Source organism: Carassius carassius, chromosome 8 (assembly GCF_963082965.1).
Source record: "Carassius carassius chromosome 8, fCarCar2.1, whole genome shotgun sequence".
In the NCBI taxonomy this organism is placed as follows: Eukaryota; Metazoa; Chordata; class Actinopteri; order Cypriniformes; family Cyprinidae; genus Carassius; species Carassius carassius.
Window position 1 is genome coordinate 35635662 of NC_081762.1, and position 23457 is coordinate 35659118.

Below are 23457 nucleotides of genomic sequence, written 5' to 3' on the forward strand. Positions count from 1 at the left end.
GAGCCTGGTTTCTCACCGGGTTTTTTCTCCATTTTTTCACCGATCGAGTTTTGGTTCCTTGCCTCTGTCACCTCTGGCAGGCATAGCTGGGGACACTTCATGTACAGCGATATCGTTGACTTGATTGCAAATTATTGCACAGATACTATTTAAACTGAACTTAGCTGAATGATGACATCATCGATTTCAATGACGAAATGCCTTTAACTGTCATTTTGCTTTTTTGACGCACTTTGTTCCTAATTAATGTTGTTCAGTTGCATTGACACAATCCTTTTTGTTTAAAGCGCAATTAAAAAAGAGTCCAAACAATGACCCCTGCAACGGGTAGTGTTCCAAATGTTATGCGACTTTAGCTAATGATGGGTCCATCCGGAATTTGACGGTGCTAGGGCTGTGTCAGCGTCAGAAAAAGCCATGCATTGTTCAGTTATGTCGGTGCAGTAGCATCGGTTGGGGGAGAAACAGCAACATGCGCAGCTCCTCGTTAGTATAGTGGACAGTATCTCCGCCTGTCATGCGGAAAACCGGGGTTCGATTCCCCGACGGGGAGAGCTAGCTCTTTTCGGCTTCCGAACGATCCATCCAAAAGTTTTGGGAGGAGCCACAGGTCACAGAAGGAGTTCTGGTTCGACATCAGCCCGAGCCAAAGGACATGCATTGGCCGGGAATCGAACCCAGGTCAACTGCTTGGAAGGCAGCTATGCTCACCACTATACCACCAACGCAGTCACCAGTCAGCCACCTGCGCCGTCGTTAAGAAGGCTCGAAGTGCACGAGTCGCCGATAGGGCTAGAGGAGCTGATGAGATCTTTGTTTGGACCCGTCACTAAAGAGAGCCTTCCAGAGTTTGCATCCCGTCACGTACAAGAAAGTGCTGCCTTCCCATGCCAGCTAAATAAACACTAAGTGCTGACAGCGCAAACGCAGAGAGTGCAAATACAGACGATGACCAGTGGCACGCCCTCCTGCAGCGTGTTGGCGGACGGCCAAATTGATCCTGCTATTGCATTTTAATGTAGCTCTGTCCTCGGTCCACCAATAACCACAAGCCCAATCAAGGCAATCTCTTTCTCATGCCTCCATCTGAAAAGTTGGAGAAAATCTTATATGAATAAAAGAGTCTTTTAAAGAAATCCCTTATTCCGAGGTCACCGTAGCCACCAGATCCAGTCTGTATCCAGATCAGTGGGCCGCTTCAGTCACCCGGATCCAGTCAGTATCCAGACAAGATGGTGGATCAACACCTAGAAAGGACCTCTATGGCCCTGAAACACAGCGGAGACCGGGACAACTAGATGAGCCCCAGATACAGATCCCCTGTAAAGACCTTGTCTTAGGCGACCACCAGGACAAGACCACAGGAAACAGATGATTCTTCTGCACAGTCTGACTTTTCTGCAGCCTGGAGCTGATTTGCTGGTTTCTTCTGACCAGAGGAGAACTGTCTCCCCGACTGAGCCTGGTTTCTCACCGGGTTTTTTCTCCATTTTTTCACCGATCGAGTTTTGGTTCCTTGCCTCTGTCGCCTCTGGCAGGCATAGCTGGGGACACTTCATGTACAGCGATATCGTTGACTTGATTGCAAATTATTGCACAGATACTATTTAAACTGAACTTAGCTGAATGATGACATCATCGATTTCAATGACGAAATGCCTTTAACTGTCATTTTGCTTTTTGACGCACTGTGTTCCTAATTAATGTTGTTCAGTTGCATTGACACAATCCTTTTTGTTTAAAGCGCAATTTAAAAAAAAAAAAAAAAAAGAGTCCAAACAATGACCCCTGCAACGGGTAGTGCTCCAAATGTAATGCGACTTTAGCTAATGATGGGTCCATCCAGAATTTGACGGTGCTAGGGCTGTGTCAGCGTCAGAAAAAGCCATGCATTGTTCAGTTATGTCGGTGCAGTAGCGTCGGTTTGGGGAGAAACAGCAACATGCACAGCTCCTCGTTAGTATAGTGGACAGTATCTCCGCCTGTCACGCGGAAGACCGGGGTTCGATTCCCCGACGGGGAGAGCTAGCTCTTTTCGGCTTCTGAACGATCCATCCAAAAGTTTTGGGAGGAGCCACAGGTCACAGAAGGAGTTCTGCTTCGACATCAGCCCGAGCCAAAGGACATGCGTTGGCCAGGAATCGAAACCGGGTCAACTGCTAGGAAGGCAGCTATGATCACCACTATACCACCAACGCAGTCAGCAGTCAGCCACTTGCGCCGTCGATAAGAAGGCTCGAAGTGCACGAGTCGCCGATAGGGCTAGAGGAGCTGATGAGATCTTTGTTTGGACCCGTCACTAAAGAGAGCCTTCCAGAGTTTGCATCCCGTCACGTACAAGAAAGTGCTGCCTTCCCATGCCAGCTAAATAAACACTAAGTGCTGACAGCGCAAACGCAGAGAGTGCAAATACAGACGATGACCAGTGGCACGCCCTCCTGCAGCGTATTTGCGGACGGCCAAATTGATTCTGCTATTGCATTTTGATGTAGCTCTGTCCTCGGTCCACCAATAACCACAAGCCCAATCAAGGCAATCTCTTTCTCATGCCTTTATCTGAAAAGTTGGAGAAAATCTTATATGAATAAAAGAGTCTTTTAAAGAAATCCCTTATTCCGAGGTCACCGTAGCCACCAGATCCATTCTGTATCCAGATCAGTGGGCCGCTTCAGTCACCCGGATCCAGTCAGTATCCAGACAAGATGGTGGATCAACACCTAGAAAGGAACTCTATGGCCCTGAAACACAGCGGAGACCGGGACAACTAGATGAGCCCCAGATACAGATCCCCTGTAAAGTCCTTGTCTCAGACGACCACCAGGACAAGACCACAGGAAACAGATGATTCTTCTGCACAGTCTGACTTTTCTGCAGCCTGGAGCTGATTTGCTGGTTTCTTCTGACCAGAGGAGAACTGTCTCCCCGACTGAGCCTGGTTTCTCACCGGGTTTTTTCTCCATTTTTTCACCGATCGAGTTTTGGTTCCTTGCCTCTGTCGCCTCTGGCAGGCATAGCTGGGGACACTTCATGTACAGCGATATCGTTGACTTGATTGCAAATTATTGCACAGATAATATTTAAACTGAACTTAGCTGAATGATGACATCACCGATTTCAATGACGAAATGCCTTTAACTGTCATTTTGCTTTATTGACGCACTGTGTTCCTAATTAATGTTGTTTAGTTGCATTGACACAATCCTTTTTGTTTAAAGCGCAATTAAAAAAAAAAAAAAAAGAGTCCAAACAATGACCCCTGCAACGGATAGTGTTCCAAATGTTATGCGACTTTAGCTAATGATGGGTCCATCCGGAATTTGACGGTGCTAGGGCTGTGTATTCGTCAGAAAAAGCCATGCATTGTTCAGTTATGTCAGTGCAGTAGCCTCGGTTGGGGGAGAAACGGCAGCATGCGCAGCTCCTCGTTAGTATAGTGGACAGTATCTCCGCATGTCACGCGGAAGACCGGGGTTCGATTCCCCGACGGGGAGAGCTAGCTCTTTTCGGCTTCTGAACGATCCATCCAAAAGTTTTGGGAGGAGCCACAGGTCACAGAAGGAGTTCTGCTTCGACATCAGCCCGAGCCAAAGGACATGCGTTGGCCGGGAATCGAACCCGGGTCAACTGCTTGGAAGGCAGCTATGCTCACCACTATACCACCAACGCAGTCAGCAGTCAGCAGTCAGCAGTCAGCCACTTGCGCCGTCGTTAAGAAGGCTCGAAGTGCACGAGTCGCCGATAGGGCTAGAGGAGCTGATGAGATCTTTGTTTGGACCCGTCACTAAAGAGAGCCTTCCAGAGTTTGCATCCCGTCACGTACAAGAAACTGCTGCCTTCCCATGCTAGCTAAATAAACACTAAGTACTGACAGCGCAAACGCAGAGAGTGCAAATACAGACGATGACCAGTGGCACGCCCTCCTGCAGCGTGTTTGCGGACTGCCAAATTGATTCTGCTATTGCATTTTGATGTAGCTCTGTCCTCGGTCCACCAATAACCACAAGCCCAATCAAGGCAATCTCTTTCTCATGCCTCCATCTGAAAAGTTGGAGAAAATCTTATATGAATAAAAGAGTCTTTTAAAGAAATCCCTTATTACGAGGTCACCGTAGCCACCAGATCCATTCTGTATCCAGATCAGTGGGCCGCTTCAGTCACCCGGATCCAGTCAGTATCCAGACAAGATGGTGGATCAACACCTAGAAAGGACCTCTATGGCCCTGAAACACAGCGGAGACCGGGACAACTAGATGAGCCCCAGATACAGATCCCCTGTAAGGACCTTGTCTTAGACTACCACCAGGACAAGACCACAGGAAACAGATGATTCTTCTGCACAGTCTGACTTTTCTGCAGCCTTGAGCTGATTTGCTGGTTTTTCTGACCAGAGGAGAACTGTCTCCCCGACTGAGCCTGGTTTCTCACCGGGTTTTTTCTCCATTTTTTCACCGATCGAGTTTTGGTTCCTTGCCTCTGTCGCCTCTGGCAGGCATAGCTGGGGACACTTCATGTACAGCGATATCGTTGACTTTATTGCAGATTATTGCACAGATACTATTTAAACTGAACTTAGCTGAATGATGACATCATCGATTTCAATGACGAAATGCCTTTAACTGTCATTTTGCTTTATTGACGCACTGTGTTCCTAATTAATGTTGTTCAGTTGCATTGACACAATCCTTTTGTTTAAAGCGCAATTAAAAAAAAAAAAAAAAAAGAGTCCAAACAATGACCCCTGCAACGGGTAGTGTTCCAAATGTTATGCGACTTTAGCTAATTATGGGTCCATCCAGAATTTGACGGTGCTAGGGCTGTGTCAGCGTCAGAAAAAGCCATGCATTGTTCAGTTATGTCGGTGCAGTAGCGTTGGTTGGGGGAGAAACAGCAACATGCGCAGCTCCACGTTAGTATAGTGGACAGTATCTCCGTCTGTCACGCGGAAGACCGGGGTTCGATTCCCCGACGGGGAGAGCTAGTTCTTTTCGGCTTCCGAACGATCCATCCAAAAGTTTTGGGAGGAGCCACAGGTCACAGAAGGAGTTCTGCTTCGACATCAGCCCGAGCCAAAGGACATGCGTTGGCCGGGAATCGAAACCGGGTCAACTGCTTGGAAGGCAGCTATGCTCACCACTATACCACCAACGCAGTCAGCAGTCAGCCACTTGCGCCGTCGTTAAGAAGGCTCGAAGTGCACGAGTCGCCGATAGGGCTAGAGGAGCTGATGAGATCTTTGTTTGGAACCGTCACTAAAGAGAGCCTTCCAGAGTTTGCATCCCGTCACGTACAAGGAAGTGCTGCCTTCCCATGCCAGCTAAATAAACACTAAGTGCTGACAGCGCAAACGCAGAGAGTGCAAATACAGACGATGACCAGTGGCACGCCCTCCTGCAGCGTGTTGGCGGACGGCCAAATTGATTCTGCTATTGCATTTTAATGTAGCTCTGTCCTCGGTCCACCAATAACCACAAGCCCAATCAAGGCAATCTCTTTCTCATGCCTCCATCTGAAAAGTTGGAGAAAATCTTATATGAATAAAAGAGTCTTTTAAAGAAATCCCTTATTCCGAGGTCACCGTAGCCACCAGATCCAGTCTGTATCCAGATCAGTGGGCCGCTTCAGTCACCCGGATCCAGTCAGTATCCAGACAAGATGGTGGATCAACACCTAGAAAGGACCTCTATGGCCCTGAAACACAGCGGAGACCGGGACAACTAGATGAGCCCAAGATACAGATCCCCTGTAAAGACCTTGTCTTAGACAACCACCAGGACAAGACCACAGGAAACAGATGATTCTTCTGCACAGTCTGACTTTTCTGCAGCCTGGAGCTGATTTGATGGTTTCTTCTGACCAGAGGAGAACTGTCTCCCCGACTGAGCCTGGTTTCTCACCGGGTTTTTTCTCCATTTTTTCACCGATCGAGTTTTGGTTCCTTGCCTCTGTCACCTCTGGCAGGCATAGCTGGGGACACTTCATGTACAGCGATATCGTTGACTTGATTGCAAATTATTGCACAGATACTATTTAAACTGAACTTAGCTGAATGATGACATCATCGATTTCAATGACGAAATGCCTTTAACTGTCATTTTGCTTTATTGACGCACTTTGTTCCTAATTAATGTTGTTCAGTTGCATTGACACAATCCTTTTTGTTTAAAGCGCAATTAAAAAAAGTCCAAACAATGACCCCTGCAACGGGTAGTGTTCCAAATGTTATGCGACTTTATCTAATGATGGGTCCATCCGGAATTTGACGGTGCTAGGGCTGTGTCAGCGTCAGAAAAAGCCATGCATTGTTCAGTTATGTCGGTGCAGTAGCATCGGTTGGGGGAGAAACAGCAGCATGCGCAGCTCCTCGTTAGTATAGTGGACAGTATCTCCGCCTGTCACGCGGAAGACCGTGGTTCGATTCCCCGACGGGGAGAGCTAGCTCTTTTCGGCTTCCGAACGATCCATCCAAAATTTTGGGAGGAGCCACAGTTCACAGAAGGAGTTCTGCTTCGACATCAGCCCGAGCCAAAGGACATGCGTTAGCCGGGAATCGAACCCAGGTCAACTGCTTGGAAGGCAGCTATGCTCACCACTATACCACCAACACAGTCACCAGTCAGCCACTTGCGCCGTCGTTAAGAAGGCTTGAAGTGCACGAGTCGCCGATAGGGCTAGAGGAGCTGATGAGATCTTTGTTTGGACCCGTCACTAAAGAGAGCCTTCCAGAGTTTGCATCCCGTCACGTACAAGAAAGTGCTGCCTTCCCATGCCAGCTAAATAAACACTAAGTGCTGACAGCGCAAACGCAGAGAGTGCAAATACAGACGATGACCAGTGGCACGCCCTCCTGCAGCGTGTTGGCGGACGGCCAAATTGATTCTGCTATTGCATTTTGATGTAGCTCTGTCCTCGGTCCACCAATAACCACAAGCCCAATCAAGGCAATCTCTTTCTCATGCCTCCATCTGAAAAGTTGGAGAAAATCTTATATGAATAAAAGAGTCTTTTAAAGAAATCCCTTATTCCGAGGTCACCGTAGCCACCAGATCCAGTCTGTATCCAGATCAGTGGGCCGCTTCAGTCACCCGGATCCAGACAAGATGGTGGATCAACACCTAGAAAGACCTCTATGGCCCTGAAACACAGCGGAGACCGGGACAACTAGATGAGCCCAAGATACAGATCCCCTGTAAAGACCTTGTCTTAGACAACCACCAGGACAAGACCACAGGAAACAGATGATTCTTCTGCACAGTCTGACTTTTCTGCAGCCTTTAGCTGATTTGATGGTTTCTTCTGACCAGAGGAGAACTGTCTCCCCGACTGAGCCTGGTTTCTCACCGGGTTTTTTCTCCATTTTTTCACCGATCGAGTTTTGGTTCCTTGCCTCTGTCCCCTCTGGCAGGCATAGCTGGGGACACTTCATGTACAGCGATATCGTTGACTTGATTGCAAATTATTGCACAGATACTATTTAAACTGAACTTAGCTGAATGATGACATCATCGATTTCAATGACGAAATGCCTTTAACTGTCATTTTGCTTTATTGACGCACTTTGTTCCTAATTAATGTTGTTCAGTTGCATTGACACAATCCTTTTTGTTTAAAGCGCAATTAAAAAAAGTCCAAACAATGACCCCTGCAACGGGTAGTGTTCCAAATGTTATGCGACTTTAGCTAATGATGGGTCCATCCGGAATTTGACGGTGCTAGGGCTGTGTCAGCGTCAGAAAAAGCAATGCATTGTTCAGTTATGTCGGTGCAGTAGCATCGGTTGGGGGAGAAACAGCAACATGCGCAGCTCCTCGTTAGTATAGTGGACAGTATCTCCGCCTGTCACGCGTAAGACCGGGGTTCGATTCCCCGACGGGGAGAGCTAGTTCTTTTCGGCTTCCGAACGATCCATCCAAAAGTTTTGGGAGGAGCCACAGGTCACAGAAGGAGTTCTGCTTCGACATCAGCCCGAGCCAAAGGACATGCGTTGGCCGGGAATCGAAACCGGGTCAACTGCTTGGAAGGCAGCTATGCTCACCACTATACCACCAACGCAGTCACCAGTCAGCCACTTGCGCCGTCGTTAAGAAGTCTTGAAGTGCACGAGTCGCCGATAGGGCTAGAGGAGCTGATGAGATCTTTGTTTGGACCCGTCACTAAAGAGAGCCTTCCAGTGTTTGCATCCCGTCACGTACAAGAAAGTGCTGCCTTCCCATGCCAGCTAAATAAACACTAAGTGCTGACAGCGCAAACGCAGAGATTGCAAATACAGACGATGACCAGTGGCACGCCCTCCTGCAGCGTTTTGACGGACGGCCAAATTGATTCTGCTATTGCATTTTGATGTAGCTCTGTCCTCGGTCCACCAATAACCACAAATCCCAATCAAGGCAATCTCTTTCTCATGCCTCCATCTGAAAAGTTGGAGAAAATCTTATATGAATAAAAGAGTCTTTTAAAGAAATCCCTTATTCTGAGGTCACCGTAGCCACCAGATCCAGTCTGTATCCAGATCAGTGGGCCGCTTCAGTCACCCGGATCCAGTCAGTATCCAGACAAGATGGTTGATCAACACCTAGAAAGACCTCTATGGCCCTGAAACACCTCTAGCCCTATCGGACAACTAGATGAGCCCCAGATACAGATCCCCTGTAAAGACCTTGTCTCAGACGACCACCAGGACAAGACCACAGGAAACAGATGATTCTTCTGCACAGTCTGACTTTTCTGCAGCCTGGAGCTGATTTGCTGGTTTCTTCTGACCAGAGGAGAACTGTCTCCCCGACTGAGCCTGGTTTCTCACCGGGTTTTTTCTCCATTTTTTCACCGATCAAGTTTTGGTTCCTTGCCTCTGTCGCCTCTGGCAGGCATAGCTGGGGACACTTCATGTACAGCGATATCGTTGACTTGATTGCAAATTATTGCACAGATACTATTTAAACTGAACTTAGCTGAATGATGACAACACCGATTTCCATGACGAAATGCCTTTAACTGTCATTTTGCTTTATTGACGCACTGTGTTCCTAATTAATGTTGTTCAGTTGCATTGACACAATCCTTTTTGTTTAAAGCGCAATTAAAAAAAGTCCAAACAATGACCCCTGCAACGGGTAGTGTTCCAAATGTTATGCGACTTTAGCTAATGATGGGTCCATCCGGAATTTGACGGTGCTAGGGCTGTGTCAGCGTCAGAAAAAGCCATGCATTGTTCAGTTATGTCGGTGCAGTAGAGTCGGTTCGGGGAGAAACGGAAGCATACGCAGCTCCTCGTTAGTACAGTGGACAGTATCTCCGCCTGTCACGCGGAAGACCCGGGTTCGATTCCCCGACGGGAAGAGCTAGCTATTTTCGGCTTCCGAATGATCCATCCAAAAGTTTTGGGAGGAGCCACAGGTCACAGAAGGAGTTCTGCTTCGACATCAGCCCGAGCCAAAGGACATGCGTTGGCCGGGAATCGAACCCGGGTCAACTGCTTGGAAGGCAGCTATGCTCACCACTATACCACCAACGCAGTCAGCAGCCAGCCACTTGCGCCGTCGCTAAAAAGGCTCGAAGTGCACGAGTCGCCGATAGGGCTAGAGGAGCTGATGAGATCTTTGTTTGGACCCGTCACTAAAGAGAGCCTTCCAGAATTTGCATCCCGTCACGTACAAGAAAGTGCTGCCTTCCCATGCCAGCTAAATAAACACTAAGTGCTGACAGCGCAAACGCAGAGATTGCAAATACAGACGATGACCAGTGGCACGCCCTCCTGCAGCGTGTTGGCAGACGGCCAAATTGATTCTGCTCTTGACATTTCGATGTAGCTCTGCTGTGAGCAGAGCACCCAAAAATACAGGTCACTTGCAAAAGTTCCCCTCCACGGAAATCTTTAGTAAAAGGCGAAAGATTTATGCGACAATGAAGAGAAACTCGAGCTGTGTCTACGACCCCTCGGGCCTGTGCGATGCCTCTGGTAAACCACTACGCACGCCAAGGGTCATCAAGGGTGACAACGCCTGCCCACATGCGTTTCGCCAGCCCCCCCCCCCCCACTCCAAAAGGGAGGAGTAAAACTCACAAAACTAGATGAGCCCCAGATACAGATCCCCTGTAAAGACCTTGTCTCAGACGACCACCAGGACAAGACCACAGGAAACAGATGATTCTTCGGCACAGTCTGGCTTTTCTGCAGCCTGGAGCTGATTTGCTTGTTTCTTCTGACCAGAGGAGAACTGTCTCTCCGACTGAGCCTGGTTTCTCACCGGGATTTTTCTCCATTTTTTCACCGATCGAGTTTTGGTTCCTTGCCTCTGTCGCCTCTGGCAGGCATAGCTGGGGACACTTCATGTACAGCAATATCGTTGACTTGATTGCAAATTATTGCACAGATAATATTTAAACTGAACTTAGCTGAATGATGACATCACCGATTTCAATGACGAAATGCCTTTAACTGTCATTTTGCTTTATTGACGCACTGTGTTCCTAATTAATGTTGTTCAGTTGCATTGACACAATCCTTTTTGTTTAAAGCGCAATTAAAAAAAAAAAAGAAAAAAAGAAAAAAAAAAGAGTCAAAACAATGACCCCTGCAACAAGTAGTGTTACAAATGTTATGCGACTTTAGCTAATGATGGGTCCATCCGGAATTTGACGGTGCTAGGGCTGTGTCAGCGTCAGAAAAAGCCATGCATTGTTCAGTTATGTCGGTGCAGTAGCGTCGGTTGGGGGAGAAACGGCAGCATGTGCAGCTCCTCGTTAGTATAGTGGACAGTATCTCCACCTGTCATGCGTAAGACCGGGATTCGATTCCCCGAAGGGGAGAGCTAGCTCTTTTCGGCTTCCAAACAATCCATCCAAAAGTTTTGGGAAGAGCCACAGGTCACAGAAGGAGTTCTGCTTCGACATCAGCCCGAGCCAAAGGACATGCGTTGGCCGGGAATCGAACCCAGGTCAACTGCTTGGAAGGCAGCTATGCTCACCACTATACCACCAACGCAGTCAGCAGTCAGCAGTCAGCCACTTGCGCCGTCGCTAAGAAGGCTCGAAGTGCACGAGTCGCCGATAGGGCTAGAGGAGCTGATGAGATCTTTGTTTGGACCCGTCACTAAAGAGAGCCTTCCAGAATTTGCATCCCGTCACGTACAAGAAAGTGCTGCCTTCCCATGCCAGCTAAGTAAACACTAAGTGCTGACAGCGCAAACGCAGAGAGTGCAAATACAGACGATGACCAGTGGCACGCCCTCCTGCAGCGTGTTGGCGGACGGCCAAATTGATTCTGCTCTTAACATTTCGATGTAGCTCTGCTGTGAGCAGAGCACCCAAAAATACAGGTCACTCGCAAAAGTTCCCCTTCACGGAAATCTTTAGTAAAAGGCGAAAGATTTATGCGACAATGAAGAGAAACTCGAGTTGTGTCTACGACCCCTCGGGCCTGTGCGCTGCCTCTGGTAAACCACTACGCTCGCCAAGGGTCATCAAGGGTGACGACGTCTGCCCACATGCGTTTCATCAGCCCCCCCCCCCACTCTAAAAGGGAGGAGTAAAACTCACAAAAGTCCCCTCGGTCCACCAATAACCACAAGCCCAATCAAGGCAATCTCTTTCTCATGCCTCCATCTGAAAAGTTGGAGAAAATCTTATATGAATAAAAGAGTCTTTTAAAGAAATCCCTTATTCCGAGGTCACCGTAGCCACCAGATCCAGTCTGTATCCAGATCAGTGGGCTGCTTCAGTCACCCGGATCCAGTCAGTATCCAGACAAGATGGTTGATCAACACCTAGAAAGGACCTCTATGGCCCTGAAACACCTCTAGCCCTATCGGACAACTAGATGAGCCCCAGATACAGATCCCCTGTAAAGACCTTGTCTCAGACGACCACCAGGACAAGACCACAGGAAACAGATGATTCTTCTGCACAGTCTGACTTTTCTGCAGCCTGGAGCTGATTTGCTGGTTTCTTCTGACCAGAGGAGAACTGTCTCCCCGACTGAGCCTGGTTTCTCACCGGGTTTTTTCTCCATTTTTTCACCGATCAAGTTTTGGTTCCTTGCCTCTGTCGCCTCTGACAGGCATAGCTGGGGACACTTCATGTACAGCGATATCGTTGACTTGATTGCAAATTATTGCACAGATACTATTTAAACTGAACTTAGCTGAATGATGACATCACCGATTTCCATGACGAAATGCCTTTAACTGTCATTTTGCTTTATTGACGCACTGTGTTCCTAATTAATGTTGTTCAGTTGCATTGACACAATCCTTTTTGTTTAAAGCGCAATTAAAAAAAAAAAAAAAAAAAGAGTCCAAACAATGACCCCTGCAACGGGTAGTGTTCCAAATGTTATGCGACTTTAGCTAATGATGGGTCCATCTGGAATTTGACGGTGCTAGGGCTGTGTCAGCGTCAGAAAAAGCCATGCATTGTTCAGTTATGTCGGTGCAGTAGAGTCGGTTGGGGGAGAAACGGCAGCATGCGCAGCTCCTCGTTAGTATAGTGGACAGTATCTCCGCCTGTCACGCGTAAGACCGGGGTTCGATTCCCCGACGGGGAGACCTAGCTCTTTTCGGCTTCCGAATGATCCATCCAAAAGTTTTGGGAGAAGCCACAGGTCACAGAAGGAGTTCTGCTTCGACATCAGCCCGAGCCAAAGGACATGCGTTGGCCAGGAATCGAAACCCGGGTGAACTGCTTGGAAGGCAGCTATGCTCACCACTATACCACCAACGCAGTCAGCAGTCAGCCACTTGCGCCGTCGCTAAGAAGGCTCGAAGTGCAAGAGTCGCCGATAGGGCTAGAGGAGCTGATGAGATCTTTGTTTGGACCCGTCACTAAAGAGAGCCTTCCAGAATTTGCATCCCGTCACGTACAAGAAAGTGCTGCCTTCCCATGCCAGCTAAATAAACACTAAGTGCTGACAGCGCAAACGCAGAGAGTGCAAATACAGACGATGACCAGTGGCACGCCCTCCTGCAGCGTGTTGGCAGACGGCCAAATTGATTCTGCTCTTGACATTTCGATGTAGCTCTGCTGTGAGCAAAGCACCCAAAAATACAGGTCACTTTCAAAAGTTCCCCTCCACGGAAATCTTTAGTAAAAGGCGAAAGATTTATGCGACAATGAAGAGAAACTCGAGCTGTGTCTACGACCCCTCGGGCCTGTGCGATGCCTCTGGTAAACCACTACGCACGCCAAGGGTCATCAAGGGAGACGACGCCTGCCCACATGCGTTTCGTCAGCCCCCCCCCCCCCCACTCCAAAAGGGAGGAGTAAAACTCACAAAAGTCCCCTCGGTCCACCAATAACCACAAGCCCAATCAAGGCAATCTCTTTCTCATGCCTCCATCTGAAAAGTTGGAGAAAATCTTATATGAATAAAAGAGTCTTTTAAAGAAATCCCTTACTCCGAGGTCACCGTAGCCACCAGATCCAGTCTGTATCCAGATCAGTGGGCTGCTTCAGTCACCTGGATCCAGTCAGTATCCAGACAAGATGGTTGATCAACACCTAGAAAGGACCTCTATGGCCCTGAAACACCTCTAGCCCTATCGGACAACTAGATGAGCCCCAGATACAGATCCCCTGTAAAGACCTTGTCTCAGACGACCACAAGGACAAGACCACAGGAAACAGATGATTCTTCTGCACAGTCTGACTTTTCTGCAGCCTGGAGCTGATTTGCTGGTTTCTTCTGACCAGAGGAGAACTGTCTCCCCGACTGAGCCTGGTTTCTCACCGGGTTTTTTTCTCCATTTTTTCACCGATCAAGTTTTGGTTCCTTGCCTCTGTCGCCTCTGGCAGGCATAGCTGGGGACACTTCATGTACAGCGATATCGTTGACTTGATTGCAAATTATTGCACAGATACTATTTAAACTGAACTTAGCTGAATGATGACATCACCGATTTCAATGACGAAATGCCTTTAACTGTCATTTTGCTTTATTGACGCACTGTGTTCCTAATTAATGTTGTTCAGTTGCATTGACACAATCCTTTTTGTTTAAAGCGCAATTTAAAAAAAAAAAAAAAAAGTCCAAACAATGACCCCTACAACGGGTAGTGTTCCAAATGTCATGCGACTTTAGCTAATGATGGGTCAATCTGGAATTTGACGATGCTAGGGCTGTGTCAGCGTCAGAAAAAGCCATTCATTGTTCAGTTATGTCGGTGCAGTAGCGTCGGTTGGGGGAGAAACAGCAGCATGCGCAGCTCCTCGTTAGTATAGTGGACAGTATCTCCGCCTGTCATGCGAAAAAACCGGGGTTCGATTCCCCGACAGGGAGAGCTAGCTCTTTTCGGCTTGGGAACGATCCATCCAAAAGTTTTGGGAGGAGCCACAGGTCACAGAAGGAGTTCTGCTTCGACATCAGCCCGAGCCAAAGGACATGCGTTGGCCGGGAATCGAACCCAGGTCAAGTGCTTGGAAGGCAGCTATGCTCACCACTATACCACCAACGCAGTCAGCAGTCAGCCACTTGCGCCGTCGCTAAGAAGGCTCGAAGTGCACGAGTCGCCGATAGGGCTAGAGGAGCTGATGAGATCTTTGTTTGGACCGGTCACTAAAGGGAGCCTTCCAGAGTTTGCATCCCATCACGTACAAGAAAGTGCTGCCTTCCCATGCCAGCTAAATAAACACTAAGTGCTGACAGCGCAAACGCAGAGAGTGCAAATACAGACGATGACCAGTGGCATGCCCTCCTGCAGCGTGTTGGCAGACGGCCAAATTGATTCTGCTCTTGACATTTCGATGTAGCTCTGCTGTGAGCAGAGCACCCAAAAATACAAGTCACTCGCAATAGTTCCCCTCTACGGAAATCTTTAGTAAAAGACGAAAGTTTTATGCGACAATGAAGAGAAACTCGAGCTGTGTCTACGACCCCTCGGGCCTGTGCGCTGCCTCTGGTAAACCACTACGCTCGCCAAGGGTCATCAAGGGTGACGACGCCTGCCCACATGCGTTTCGTCAGCCCCCCCCCACTCCAAAAGGGAGGAGTAAAACTCACAAAAGTTCCCTCGGTCCACCAATAACCACAAGCCCAATCAAGGCAATCTCTTTCTCATGCCTCCATCTGAAAAGTTTGGAGAAAATCTTATATGAATAAAAGAGTCTTTTAAAAAAATCCCTTATTCCGAGGTCACCGTAGCCACCAGATCCAGTCTGTATCCAGATCAGTGGGCCTCTTCAGTCACCCGGATCCAGTCAGTATCCAGACAAGATGGTGGATCAACACCTAGAAAGGACCTCTATGGCCCTGAAACACAGCAGAGACCGGGACAACTAGATGAGCCCCAGATACAGATCCCCTGTAAAGACCTTGTCTCAGACGACCACCAGGACAAGACCACAGGAAACAGATGATTCTTCTGCACAGTCTGACTTTTCTGCAGCCTGGAGCTGATTTGCTGGTTTCTTCTGACCAGAGGAGGACTGTCTCCCCGACTGAGCCTGGTTTCTCACCGGGTTTTTTCTCCATTTTTTCACCGATCGAGTTTTGGTTCCTTGCCTCTGTCGCCTCTGGCAGGCATAGCTGGGGACACTTCATGTACAGCGATATCGTCGACTTGATTGCAAATTATTGCACAGATACTATTTAAACTGAACTTAGCTGAATGATGACATCACCGATTTCAATGACGAAACGCCTTTAAACTGTCATTTTGCTTTATTGACGCACTGTGTTCCTAATTAATGTTTTTCAGTTGCATTGACACAATCCTTTTTGTTTAAAGCGCAATTAAAAAAAAAAAAAGAGTCCAAACAATGACCCCTGCAACGGGTAGTGTTCCAAATGTTATGCGACTTTAGCTAATGATGGGTCAATCCGGAATTTGACGGTGCTAAGGCTGTGTCAGCGTCAGAAAAGGCCATGCGTTGTTCAGTTATGTCGGTGCAGTAGCATCGTTTGGGGGAGAAACAGCAGCATGCGCAGCTCCTCGTTAGTATAGTGGACAGTATCTCCACCTGTCACGCGGAAAACCGGGGTTCGATTCCCCGACGGGGAGAGCTAGCTCTTTTCGGCTTCCGAACGATCCATCCAAAAGTTTTGGGAGGAGCCACAGGTCACAGAAGGAGTTCTGCTTCGACATCAGCCCGAGCCAAAGGACATGCGTTGGCCGGGAATCGATCCCAGGTCAAGTGCTTGGAAGGCAGCTATGCTCACCACTATACCACCAACGCAGTCAGCAGTCAGCCACTTGCGCCGTTGCTAAGAAGGCTCGAAGTGCACGAGTCGCAGATAGGGCTAGAGGAGCTGATGAGATCTTTGTTTGGACCCGTCACTAAATGGAGCCTTCCAGAGTTTGCATCCCATCACGTACAAGAAAGTGCTGCCTTCCCATGCCAGCTAAATAAACACTAAGTGCCGACAGCGCAAACACAGAGAGTGCAAATACAGACGATGACCAGTGGCACGCCCTCCTGCAGCGTGTTGGCGGACGGCCAAATTGATTCTGCTATTGCATTTCGATGTAGCTCTGCCCTCGGCCCACCAATAACCACAAGCCCAATCAAGGCAATCTCTTTCTCATGCCTCCATCTGAAAAGTTGGAGAAAATCTTATATGAATAAAAGAGTCTTTTAAAGAAATCCCTTATTCCGAGGTCACCGTAGCCACCAGATCCAGTCTGTATCCAGATCAGTGGGCCTCTTCAGTCACCCGGATCCAGTCAGTATCCAGACAAGATGGTGGATCAACACCTAGAAAGGACCTCTATGGCCCTGAAACACAGCGGAGACCGGGACAACTAGATGAGCCCCAGATACAGATCCCCTGTAAAGTCCTTGTCTCAGACGACCACCAGGACAAGACCACAGGAAACAGATGATTCTTCTGCACAGTCTGACTTTTCTGCAGCCTGGAGCTGATTTGCTGGTTTCTTCTGACCAGAGGAGAACTGTCTCCCCGACTGAGCCTGGTTTCTCACCGGGTTTTTTCTCCATTTTTTCACCGATCGAGTTTTGGTTCCTTGCCTCTGTCGCCTCTGGCAGGCATAGCTGGGGACACTTCATGTACAGCGATATCGTTGACTTGATTGCAAACTATTGCACAGATACTATTTAAACTGAACTTAGCTGAATGATGACATCACCGATTTCAATGACGAAATGCCTTTAACTGTCATTTTGCTTTATTGTCGCACTGTGTTCCTAATTAATGTTGTTCAGTTGCATTGACACAATCCTTTTTGTTTAAAGCGCAATTTAAAAAAAAAAAAGAGTCCAAACAATGACCCCTGCAACGGGTAGTGTTCCAAATATTATGCGACTTTAGCTAATTATGGGTCAATATTGAATTTTTTTTATTTTTATTTTTTTTTTTTTATAATTGTTTTTGTTATGCATGAGCAAAGAAAGACAAAGAGACAAAACAATAAACAACCTTGTCAACCTGGTTTTCCATCCAAGTCTATCCAAGTATTAACCAATACTAAACAATATCCTCTGTGCAATAGGGGGGAAAAAAAAAAAAAAAAAAAATTAAATAAATAAATACATAAATAAATAAAATAATTCACAATAAACATTCCCCTTCACTTTATACATACAGCACTTTTATTTCCCTCTTCCCCCCTCCCTTTTTTAAAAAATTAGAACAAACATAAACAAAACAAGCTAACAAACCAAAGTAATAACAATAATAATAATGATGTCTCATTTACACACACACACACACACAAATTACACTGGTGGTGCTCCTTGGGTGAACTGTTGAGAGAGAGAGAAAAAAAAAGAAAAAAATAACTTAACATTGCCATGTTAAATTTACAAACAAATAAAAATAAAATACAAAATAAATTAAGGTAGCTTTGGGCTAATTACAGGGCATCAAATATTGGTTTCCACACCGAATTAAACTGTTTTTGTTTATTTTTGTCCACTGACAGAGTTTTCTCGATGTTTAGATAATATTTCATTACATTTTTCCATTTATCCAAACCTGGGGTATCTGTGTTTTTCCAATTTTGTAACAACAGTTTCTTATAGACTAAAGAGGAGAATATTAACTGCCATCCCATAGGATATTTCATTTTTGTTACATTTTGAAGTAAACAAGCTTCTGGTGTAAATACAAATCTCTGCTTACAGGTGTTAGAGAGCCATCTCTCAATATCAAACCAGGTTTTCTTTATTTTTTCACAGTACCAAAATGAATGAGTGAGATAATCACTACTACCGCATTTTAAGCAGGTGGGGGGGGGGGGATGCATCAAACTTATGAATTCTGTCCCTACTATAATAAATTCTAGTCATTAGCTTATATTGAATCAATCTAAGATTTTCGTTGGATGTGACTTTATATGTTAAATTCAAGCACTCCTTCCATTTTGTTTTAGCATTGAAGTCCTTTATATCTCTATCCCATCCTTCATATATCTTGCTTAGCAGATTACAATTGATTACGACATTATTGAGATAATCATACATAACACTTATACATTTTTTCTTTTTCTTACTTTCTTCCCAAAGGGTCTTTATCTTTTCAGGAACATCATTCACTATATCACAGTTCTCTTTGACCCAGATTTTTAACTGCATATATTTAAATATCTCTGAATCTTTTAATTTAAATTTATCTTTCAGTGTATCAAATGAGGATATATTATTTAAGCAAATATTATCTGATAATGTTTCGATACCTCCATTCATCCAAGTTTTCCACATTAATTTAGTACCTTGAATTCTAACAGACGGATTGTTCCAAATCTTAATATGTGTTGGAGTGCCGATCTCCATCCCTAAAATCTGCTTCGTTTTTTTCCACATATTTAATGTACTATTGACAACAAAGTTATCAGTCTTTACTTTTTTCTTGGAGAACAAGATGGATAGTAAACTATTTGGTTGTAGTTGATGATTTTCGATAACCAGCCATGGGTCTTCATTAGTATTATTAATAATACGATCAATATAAAACATCTGAGCTGCTATCTGATACAATTCCATATTAGGGAGGTTTAACCCTCCTTCCCGTTTAGAGCAAAACAATAGAGTTCTTTTTATTCTGGGGGTTTTTCCAGCCCAAATGAAAGATGTAATTATGGAATTTATTTCCTTAAAAAAGGTTTTTGGTGGTGTCAGTGGGATACATTGAAACAAATAAATAAACTTAGAAAGCCAAATCATCTTTACCAAGTTTATTCTACCAATTAAGTTCAGCTTGAGATCACTATAGTTATTGAGATTATGTTTTAGATTATTTTTCAGTGTTAAAAAATTACTCTTATACAATTGCTTTTTATTTGCACTGATATAACAACCTAAATATTTAATTTTACAGCTTTGTACTTTAAATTGTTTAAATACTTCTGGGTTTATTGGTTTTTGGCCAAAAGTCAAAATTTCGGTTTTGCCACTGTTAATTTTATAACCTGAAATTTTTGAAAATTGACTCATTATATTAATTACACTCGGAATTGAAATATCCACATCACTTAGATACAACAACAAATCATCCGCAAATAAGCTTAATTTATATTCATTTTTGCCTATAGTAATACCCGTTATGTTATCTGTCTGTCTTATTTTCTCAGCCAAGGGTTCAATAGCCATCGCGAACAGCGCTGGAGATAATGGACAGCCTTGAGCAGTACCTCGGCTTAAAGAAAATGCCTCAGAAAGAACGCCATTGGTGTAGACTTGTGCTTTGGGGGCTCTATACACTGTTTCTACCATATTAATAAATTCTACTGGGAATTCAAATGTTTCAAGCACTTTATACAAATATGACCATTCAAGGCGATCGAATGCTTTTTCAGCATCAACCGCCATCAAAGTCAAATCTATATTATGTTTTTTTGCATATTGTGTTAAGGATATACATGTTCTAACATTAGTTCTAAGATCCCTATTAGGAATAAACCCAGTTTGATTATGGTGGATAATGCTAGGTAAAATTAATGCCAATCTATTATTCATTACTTTTGTTATGATTTTCTTATCACAATTGATTAAACTAATAGGCCTAAAATCAGAAGGCTTATTACATTCACGACCTGGTTTTGGTATCACAGAAATAGTTGAAAGATACATAGTTTCTGGCAACTTTTGTTGATTAACAAATGAATTCACAACCTCCATGAACAAAGATCTAATATTTGGCCAAAATGTTGAGTAAAACTCGATAGGGAGGCCATCTATTAAGCACTGTAATTTGACTGATTTAAGGAAGGAATCTGAGTCATCTTTAACCTCTGCTGTATACAAATGTTCATAAAATTGCTTAAATCTTTTATTAATAATAGCATTGTTTGTAATAACCTCATCCGATTCTTCCTCTTTTAAAGATATAGACTGAGTCTTTGCAACCCTTTTGACCAATGATGCCAGGTGTTTACCCGATTTATTAGCTGAAATATAATTAAGCTTATTCGAATTATGTCTAAAGTCTTTAACTTTATCCATCAGCATAGTATCCATTTCTATTTTCTTTTCTTGCAATTTACTTTTTTTTTGTTTGGTCTCCATTTTTAAGTTGTATTTCCATTAAATTAATGTCCTGTTTTATTTTAGCCATATTCTGCTCAAAACTAGCTTTCCTTTTTGCTGCGAAGGCTATCATTACCCCCCTTATATATGCTTTAAAGGAGTCCCATATAATACAGATATTTGGCTTATCTTGATGATGAGGTTGCTGCACATTAGTTAAAATAAAAATATTAATTTGTTCTTTTACATAGGCAACAAATTCCATATCCATTAAATATTTCCTATTCATTCTCCAAATTCTATGATGTAAAGTGTTTTCCTTCGGAGTCATGGTGCAGACAACTGAAGCATGATCAGATATTATAATATTGTCAATTTCACATGATATACAATTATTAATTCCCTCTTGAAACACAAAAAGATAATCCAATCTACTATAACTATTCTGAGGACTTGAATAATAAGTGTAATCTTTTGAGTTTGGATGTAAGGTCCTCCATATATCTTGAAGAGCATTGACAGAAAGAAATTTCTGTAAATGTTTTGGAACATTGGCCTTCCTAGTTTTTGTTGTACTGTCACAAACACTAAAAATGCTATTTAGGTCTCCTCCCATAATTATCCGACCTGTTTGTGAACTATCCAATCTTGTTTGAATATCTTTTAAAAGGGCCATATTTGAGGCCGGAGGCCTATAAATGCTCAAGAGCGTATGAAATTCCCCAAATAATTCACATTTGATTATAAGATATCGACCATACGGATCTGAATACTGTGACACTAGTTTAAAGGGTATTCTCTTATTAATCAGTATCCCAACTCCTCTACTTCTGGATGTATATACTGCCTCAAAAGCCTCCCCCACCCATCTTCTTTTCAAGTACTCTATTTGACCGGCTTTAAAATGGAGTTCTTGGAGAAAAACTATGTCAGCGGACATTTTTTCCAAATGATAAATAACTTTGTGTTTTTTTGAACCCTCCTGTAATCCATTTACATTCCAAGTTACTACTTTAAATGTGTTTAACATATCTTTTATACTCCTTATATGCATTTTTATTTGATCTTAACTACTAGTTTATATAATTTTGTTTTTATTTTTTATATGTAAATGGAGTGATATAGGCCAAATTGCATAGCCCAACCCCATCTGTTGAATAACTTTGTTCAAAAGTAGTAGGAAGCACCTAAAGAGTTCAAACAAACATTCATCCATCCATACCAGCATGTAACATATAAACAAATAACATATACCCTCTCCTTCCCCCCTCCCTTCCTTCCCAGGAAACATGCTTTGTTAGAGCTTAAACTCCCAACTACATCTGGCGTAGAAACAGTGACTTCCAAATAGTTCAAATAATACCACCCCCCCCCCTTTAAAAAATAATAATAACAAACAAAAACCAACCAAAAAATAAAAATAAAAATTAAAAATTAAAAAAAAAAAAAAATTAAAAAAAAAAGACTAGTAAAGAAAATGTACAACCAAATTAAATATAATTGTAGCAATTCTGCTTTACATAAACCTTTGCCAATATCCCATATTTCCAAAAACAAAAAAAAAACAAAAACAAAAAATGTTAGAAAAGAAATAATTAAACAACCACTTTCCCATCCAACTGTACAATTAGGTCATATTCTTTATATTCAAATTTAATATCTTTAAGTCCAGTCTCATTTCTTCAACGGTGATTTAAGAGTAAATGCTCTTACCAGGTTCTGCAAGATCAGGTCATTTTATACCTAGGTACTTCTTTTTTAGTTCCAATCTAGCTTTCTCCGGTGAGGTAAAAGTATTTACGAGGTCTCCATCCTCCACATACAACGTCGCTGGGAATTTTAGAAAAGTCTTAATGTTGATCTGATGTAGCTGTTCTCTCAGAGGCCAGAACGCCTTCCTTTTCTCCCGCACCGCCGCAGACATGTCAGGCACTACTTTGAAGTTGCAACCCTCTATTTGCTTGCGGGTTCCTTTCCAAATATACAACTTCTTCTGATAGTGGTGCAGCTTGAAAATGATAGCGCGCGGATACCTGGTGTCATCTCTCTTGGCCCCAACGCAATGTGCCCTTTCAAAGTCCTCTTCTTTAAGCTCCAGCTTCCACTTATCCTTGAAAGTTTTAATCAAGAAAGCGGACATGGGCAAATCCTTTTCACTACCTTCCAAAACATTCAGCAAGCGCAGGTTGTTCTGACGATGCCTATTTTCCAGTTGGTCAATACAATCCAAAGCATCTTGTAGCTTCTTTTCAAGCGCACCTGTGCGGCTCACCTGCGCCTCCACCAAAACACCGTAATCATGCACCTCAGCCATCGCGTTCTCAAATCGGTTTTCGAAAGCCTCAATCCTCTTCACCGCGGAATCAAGCAGTGTGTTAGTAGAGGTATTGACTTGCAGTAGCTTGTTGAGTTTGGACTCGAGACCATCAAACCTGGAGTTGTAGTCGAGGCCAGTTGCTTCCACTGCTGCTCCCGCACCTGCCATTTTCTGTCGTTGTTGCCTCGTGTGCGGTCTCCCTTTCGTACGCAGTCAATCCGGAATTTGACGGTGCTAAGGCTGTGTCAGCGTCAGAAAAAGCCATGCATTGTTCAGTTATGTCGGTGCAGTAGCGTCGGTTGGGGGAGAAACAGCAGCATGCACAGCACCTCGTTAGTATAGTGGACAGTATCTCCGCCTGTCACGAGGAAGCCCGGGATTCGATTCCCCGACGGGGAGAGCTAGCTCTTTTTGGCTTCCGAACGATCCATCTAAAAAAGTTTTGGGAGGAGCCACAGGTCACAGAAGGAGTTCTGCTTCGACATCAGCCCGAGCCAAAGGACATGCGTTGGCCGGGAATTGAACCCAGGTCAAGTGCTTGGAAGGCAGCTATGCTCACCACTATACCACCAACACAGTCAGCAGTCAGCCACTTGCGCCATCGCTCGAAGTGCACGAGTCGCCGATAGGGCTAGAGGAGCTGATGAGATCTTTGTTTGGACCCATCACTAAAGGAAGCCTTCCAGAGTTTGCATCCCATCACGTACAAGAAAGTGCTGCCTTCCCAT

The 23457-nt window shown here is 44.7% G+C and overlaps 9 non-coding genes across 9 annotated transcripts; 2 read left to right on the forward strand and 7 right to left on the reverse strand.

Annotated features, from left to right (window-relative positions):
- The first annotated feature begins 481 nt into the window (after positions 1-481).
- On the forward strand, positions 482-553 carry trnad-guc (transfer RNA aspartic acid (anticodon GUC)). Its single transcript has one exon. It is a non-coding gene; the product is annotated as a tRNA-Asp (tRNA).
- A 1398-nt stretch (positions 554-1951) lies between these two features.
- Positions 1952-2023, forward strand: trnad-guc (transfer RNA aspartic acid (anticodon GUC)). Its single transcript has one exon. It is a non-coding gene; the product is annotated as a tRNA-Asp (tRNA).
- A 1571-nt stretch (positions 2024-3594) lies between these two features.
- trnag-ucc (transfer RNA glycine (anticodon UCC)) lies at positions 3595-3666 on the reverse strand. Its single transcript has one exon. It is a non-coding gene; the product is annotated as a tRNA-Gly (tRNA).
- Positions 3667-9436: 5770 nt separating this feature from the next.
- On the reverse strand, positions 9437-9508 carry trnag-ucc (transfer RNA glycine (anticodon UCC)). The gene has a single exon. It is a non-coding gene; the product is annotated as a tRNA-Gly (tRNA).
- Positions 9509-9801: 293 nt separating this feature from the next.
- On the reverse strand, positions 9802-9916 carry LOC132146000 (U5 spliceosomal RNA). The gene has a single exon (XR_009434754.1). It is a non-coding gene; the product is annotated as a U5 spliceosomal RNA (small nuclear RNA).
- Positions 9917-10906: 990 nt separating this feature from the next.
- trnag-ucc (transfer RNA glycine (anticodon UCC)) lies at positions 10907-10978 on the reverse strand. The gene has a single exon. It is a non-coding gene; the product is annotated as a tRNA-Gly (tRNA).
- Positions 10979-11278: 300 nt separating this feature from the next.
- On the reverse strand, positions 11279-11394 carry LOC132145746 (U5 spliceosomal RNA). The gene has a single exon (XR_009434514.1). It is a non-coding gene; the product is annotated as a U5 spliceosomal RNA (small nuclear RNA).
- Positions 11395-13007: 1613 nt separating this feature from the next.
- LOC132146028 (U5 spliceosomal RNA) lies at positions 13008-13123 on the reverse strand. The gene has a single exon (XR_009434779.1). It is a non-coding gene; the product is annotated as a U5 spliceosomal RNA (small nuclear RNA).
- A 1614-nt stretch (positions 13124-14737) lies between these two features.
- On the reverse strand, positions 14738-14852 carry LOC132146116 (U5 spliceosomal RNA). Its single transcript, XR_009434863.1, has one exon. It is a non-coding gene; the product is annotated as a U5 spliceosomal RNA (small nuclear RNA).
- Between the last annotated feature and the right edge of the window lie 8605 nt (positions 14853-23457).